The sequence below is a fragment of the Actinia tenebrosa genome, unplaced genomic scaffold, assembly GCF_029948245.1.
Source record: "Actinia tenebrosa isolate PJP-AT-01 unplaced genomic scaffold, QUT_ActTen_1.0 PGA_scaffold1__47_contigs__length_23844297, whole genome shotgun sequence".
Taxonomy (NCBI): domain Eukaryota; kingdom Metazoa; phylum Cnidaria; class Anthozoa; order Actiniaria; family Actiniidae; genus Actinia; species Actinia tenebrosa.
In genome coordinates this window covers 10,841,157-10,847,156 of record NW_028292578.1, presented here as the reverse complement: position 1 = coordinate 10,847,156, position 6,000 = coordinate 10,841,157, and positions in this window count along the sequence as shown.

The window sequence follows — 6,000 nt, the reverse complement described above, 5'->3', positions numbered from 1 at the left end:
TTATGGTGGGTATTACATTTATGTGTGTTATTACATTTAAGGGTAATACAACTGTTTGTGGATTGGTCCAACCCTTTTGTTGGCATAGACATGATCCAAGAGAATATGAACTAAGAGAAGGAATCCTACCTATATAGCCTTGTAACCATCATGTGCACAGTTTGATGCTATTTTTAGCTTGGAGATATTTTGAGCGAAGAACCTGATTGGTTGATTTCTTGAGGGTAGGCAGCTTCCAGTCTTGCAGTAAACAAAGCCTGTGTTTTTGTCGTGGACGTAGCGAAATATGGCGCTTTTCGTGTCCTAAAACGAGGCATTTAAGGGAAGCATGATTATCGCGCGGGCATGGTAACGAGCTAAAAATAGCATCAATGATTCTAAAAATAGCATCAAAGTGTGCACATGATGGGGCACGGGGATTCCTCCTCTTAGTTCATTTTCTCTTGCATGATCTCTTTGATTATTCGTCATGAAATTGCGATTCTGTATTCTTGAACTGTGTGAGCTTGCAGATCTGTCAGGGAAAAAACATAAAAATCACTTTTTTACGTCGGCGATCAAATTTTCTTTTTTTATTCACTATACTTTCTGATCAAATTATTTCCCAGTAATGTCTCTTGATGGTTTTCCTGTCCGTCAGAACATATCGTAGTAAATAAAATCATACAACATTGGTACAATATCAAAATGAGTCAGTTTAACCGTCTAGATGTTAATAGGTTAATATCGAGAAACATTAAAATATAAAAATAAATGAATGAAAACCTTTATTTAAACAGGGTATTCCTTTCAGTAATGAAATTACTGCTATATTCTCACTGAATAAATTATCACCAAGCAGTATAGATTAAGTCAACACACATGACTCATTGTTTAACGTCGTTTGGACCTTCGAAGTACGAATTTTTCTCGCTGTCCCCACCACCGCCACCAGCCGTAAGCCAACATTCTAGTGCTCTATGCATGCTGATGAAACACAGACGGGACTTCATGCGCTTATGCTGACGGCAGGTATTGTGGGACAAAGATTAGGTTTGTTGTATTCTATTTGTTTCGTTTTGCCGGTGCAAAGAAAATTTCAAAGATATCATTTGTACTGAGAGTTCACGTGGCGCAAGGAGCGGCAGCAGGAGATGGGGTTCAAAACCCTGAACAGCAAGCGCCGGGAGCAGTAGTTCCACCGGCTGGCGAGCAGCAGGTAATTTTGCTGCAGTTCTTTTATCTGGGAGAGTTTGTTATTCCCTTGTGTTGGCGCTATTTTTTTCCTGCCAGTTTATCTGGATCTCGTGGTTTTGTTAATGCACGCTACTACTATTTTATACGTTATTATATGGTATTTTTGGGCGCAGTTATAGTTTTACTCGAGTAGTTTCCCTTCCGATTTGCATCCAAGGCATGCTACTACTATTTTATACGTTATTATATGGTATTTTTGGGCGCAGTTATAGTTTTACTCAAGTAGTTTACCCTTCAGATTTGCATTTATTTCTACCCTCGTCACACTTGGTTGGTTTGGCTCTTTGTTCACGGCTTGTGGCTTTAGCGCCCTTGGTTTCATCGGTTTTAGCCTTTTATGTAGGTTACACTTTTTTGCCCTGGGGAGTCTTTTGGTGTACGGATCTGCTTCAGCGTTTTTATTTCACGCGGTCCTAGTGCTTTTGTGTGATATTTATCTTCGTAGTTTGTGCAGTTTCTTGGGGCTATTATTCCGGTTACTTATTTCTTAAAATAAGTTTTATATCGGCCTAAAGAACCGCGAATATGCCGCGCAATTAATTTGAGTTAGTTTGGCCTGGAGAGCCAATATGAGTAGAGCTAACGGCCTGGAGAGCCGCGAGTATGTCGCGTAATAATTTGAGTTAGATTGGCCTGGAGAACCAATGCTGCCTGGAGAGCCGCGAGCAGAGTGTTTTGTATCCAATACTTGTGTTGTACTGTAGTACGTTAAAGGGCTTGGAGAGCCACGGGAGCGTAACCCCCTTTTTGGCACCCGTGGTTGGGCAGCCATGGTTGTACACTGCGTTTTTTAGAATTGGGCCGGAAGTTGGTCTCGTAGTTTAAGAGTACTGACTTAATCCCTCTCTGCGTATTCTTACAGCCTGCGGATCGCTTAGAGTTGTTAGAACAGAAGGTTAAGGCCCTGGAAAGAGAAAAAGTCGTCGAGTCCTGCGAGAACGCCTTGGTCGCACTAAGGACACCTTAATAGGCTGGCGTCGCTGTTTGACCGTTACGAAGCTGTTGAGCTGTTGGAAACCCTGGTTTCCTGGTTCCCTGAAACCCTGTCATTTATGGGAAGAATTTCTTTCTCCCTTTTCTCGCTGTTCATCATCTGGGATTATCTTGTAGCGTCCTCCGTTGGCCCTGGGGGGGCCTTCTCAGTGCTCTAATTCCGGACCTAGTTCAGAGCCTATAGGGCCAACAGAGGGTCGGGTTTCCGGGGTTACTTAGTCGCGCTCACCCTTGTTTGGTTTTGGTTGCGTTCTAGGTAAATGGTTCCCCATTTGCTTCGAGACTTCACGTTGCTCAAAGGCTAATCCCTGAAGGGGCGATCCCCTTGAGGTGCATTACCGAGGAAACCCCACCCTTTGTTGGTCCAGGGCGGAGGCATTGGCAGACGTCCCGGTCTCTCACCCTGATAATTTACTGAGTGCTGTATAAACTTGGTTTTTGGTATTTTGTTGTGTTTCGGTCCTGCATTTTACTGCTTTGGACTTCGTTGGGCTTTGTTCCTTTGGTTACACGTCCTAGCGCCGATTTCACACCGATTATACATGCAGGATATTTGAGTAGTGGATAGTGGAATTATTAGCCGGCATTATGCTTTAAGTTTTGAGTATTGGATGTGGGTTTTGAGTATTGGATGCGGGTTTTGAGTATTGGATGTGGGTTTTGAGTATTGGATGTGGGTTTTTGAGTATTGGGTATATGGGGTTGAGCATAGTAAGAATAAAGGTTCAGTGGCATATTACTACTGGATTAGTTATTATGCACTATTAGGACTGGAGTTTGGCTATATACCATCTCGTTGTATTGTCGGGGACAAGGAGCGGATCTCGCCCCATAACTTAATCATACTGCGACGTGATAATGGCTTCAGTGAGGATATATTACTATTCTCACTGAATAAATTATCACCAAGCAGTATAAATTAAGTCAATACACATGACTCATTGCATAACGTCGTTTGGACCTTCGAAGTACGAATTTTTCCCCACCCACCCACCCCGGCCCTAAGCCTGGTGGCGGTGGTGTTCTCGTTTTCCCTATTTCTCGCTGTTTGCCTCATCATCGTCGCGGATCTCGCCCCATAACTTAATCATACTGCGACGTGATAATGGCTTCAGTGGGGATATATTACTATCAACGGGAGCCGTATAAATATATGTATATATATGTATAATATTACAACTCTTGATATATATATTAAAATGACTTTAACTAAAAAATATATTTACAATTATGAAAACGTTTACTATAACTATAAGGCCTACTTCAGACGTCGATGCCCACACGCGCCGAATACATCGCAAACGAACCCAACAAAAGGTTACTCAAATTCGCATGGGATTCGGCACGCGTGAACCTCGACACCCGAACCAGGCCTAAGAAACTTATTTTTTTAAAAAAGCGAAAAAACTAAAAGCTATTATGAAAACGAATTTCAGGAATTCAGGACTGATGGTGTGCGGGTGCGGGTGCGGGTGCGGGTGCGGGTGCGGGTGCGGGTGCGGGTGCGGGAATTGGCCTGCGAAAAGCAATAGCTGATAGTTTGAGATTTCAGCTTTTACTGAAGAAGGCTAAAGAACCAGCTGAAACGTCTACCAATACAATACAAAAAAATTACTAGACATAGCAAAAAAAAAATGCAGTTAAATTTTGGCGGTGCTAGTACCTCAAAAGGCATCCCACATGGAAAAGAGTGACTATAGGAGGTTAGTGCTAGCGCGACCCATGCCACATATCGGTCTGCTGGTCATAGCAAGGGGTTAATCATCTAGGAGTAACCTACGTCATCTAGGACTAACCTTTCCTTTAGGCTTCGGCCGAGCTTCCTGATCAGTCTGGAGATATCCATAGGGATAGCGATGTCGCAGCCGAAAGCTCCGGCATAGCCGTAAATTCTTTGTGCTGCCATACAACGCTTCAGCCCTCGATGTCTGGAACTATAGTCCTACTGATTACAATCAACAAAACTTTTCAAACTATTCCTCGAGCTCAGATAACGTTATTTTAGCTTTTACTGAATGAAACGTCTACCTATACGAGACTTTCATAATGTAGTTTTCCTAGCAGATTAACTTCTGGTATTTACCAGCCACATGCAGTTGCTATGGAAAGGATAAAAATCTCTAAGCGATTGTTCAAATCTCATGCATAAAATGGATAGTTTTTTGTATATGTGTGATGACGTCATCTCTTCTACGTAATTTAGGATATTGGCATATTTCATGTTTTAAAAAAAACTTTTGGTCGGTTCGATACAAAATAAGCGAAATGATGAGATGAACTGAACAAAGTGAAAGTGTCCCTCACCCCTAACTCCATATTTTCCGAATCGTACACGAATGAATAGTAGAATGGTAAATTATTTTGATATCAGTTTGCATTGAGTGACATCATGCTTGAAAGTATCAAGGTTTATACTTCCAATATGTTAATGAGTGTGACATCAAAGATGTTTCATTATGAGTTTATTTGTTGATCATTTATAAATTGAAACACTCCAGACGATCTGAGAAAAATTGTTACCCAATCAGAATAGGAACAAAGTTTGCAAAACTGAGCTATCACTTTTTCTCTTGAAAACACGGATTTGCAGGCCACCAAATGAAAAAAATAACGTTGCTAATATGCGCTTGATAACAGTGACACAATAATTCATAACTTTTATATTTTTATTCCAATAACGGCCGCATGTTTTTATTTTTCTTACTACCCTGAGTAAGGCAGTTCATACATGATGTTTTACTCCTCCAGAAAATATTTGTACATTTGATAATGCATCTTGACATTTATTTTGCATTTGCACACAAACGTCCTTGACAATTAGACCTGCATCCCGAATGGTCTACCACTTAATTGCCCATGACGGGGAAGTTCGATGCGCCAGGACCTGCATGAGTGCGAGAGTCGAGGCCTAATTGTTTCAGTATCTAGTAATTAGTCAAATAAATGATACAAACAATGTTGAAATTAGGCTGAAATATAATATTTTTTGCGTTGTTTTGGTTTTCAAAACCGTTACTTTTCGCTACTAGTGGCCTATCACTAATAGACCTTCCACTAGTAGATCAGCCAGTCCGATGAGCGCAGGATTTGAGATCATTTGTATCGGGTTTACGCTAAAAAAGGTAGTCCCTTTATCATCCATAAGAAAACGAAAGTAAGAAGTGCATCTTTATAATTGCTGTTAATTTATTTTTTCAAGCTGCACGTGCGCGTGACTGAATGGCTTCACCAGGACAGGTGTTTTAGAGTGGAAATTTAATAGTATAGTATTCAATTCGATTTATATGTTTCGAGTTTCATTCTTTTTGTTTTATTTTCCATTTTCTTTTCTTCTAAAGTAGCTTTCTATGGATTTTTTATTTACAAGTGACTTTCCTTGGAAATCTATAACCCATGATAACGTGTGGCCATCCGCGTTTGCATCATGAATATATGCAATCACTTTTCCGTCGCTCTTTATAGAAAGTTCTGTCTGGCTGAAAATCGAGCATTGAGTAAGCCAATCTTATAAAAACATGAAGTGCAATTTGAATTAAAAAACATTAGAGAGACATTAAAGACAACTTCTGAGAACTGAATACATTCATGCAAATAAACCTTTGTTCGCACATGTTTAGTTTTATACGCATATCTACAGTTTTCGTTTAAAAAAATCAACAAACATAAATTTTAAGGCGTCTGTGACTCGTTCCACTGACATTTTGTAAGAAATCATACTGATAATCTCAAAAAGTTCGACTCGTAAAAAAGTAAAAAAAATTCTGGAGTTAT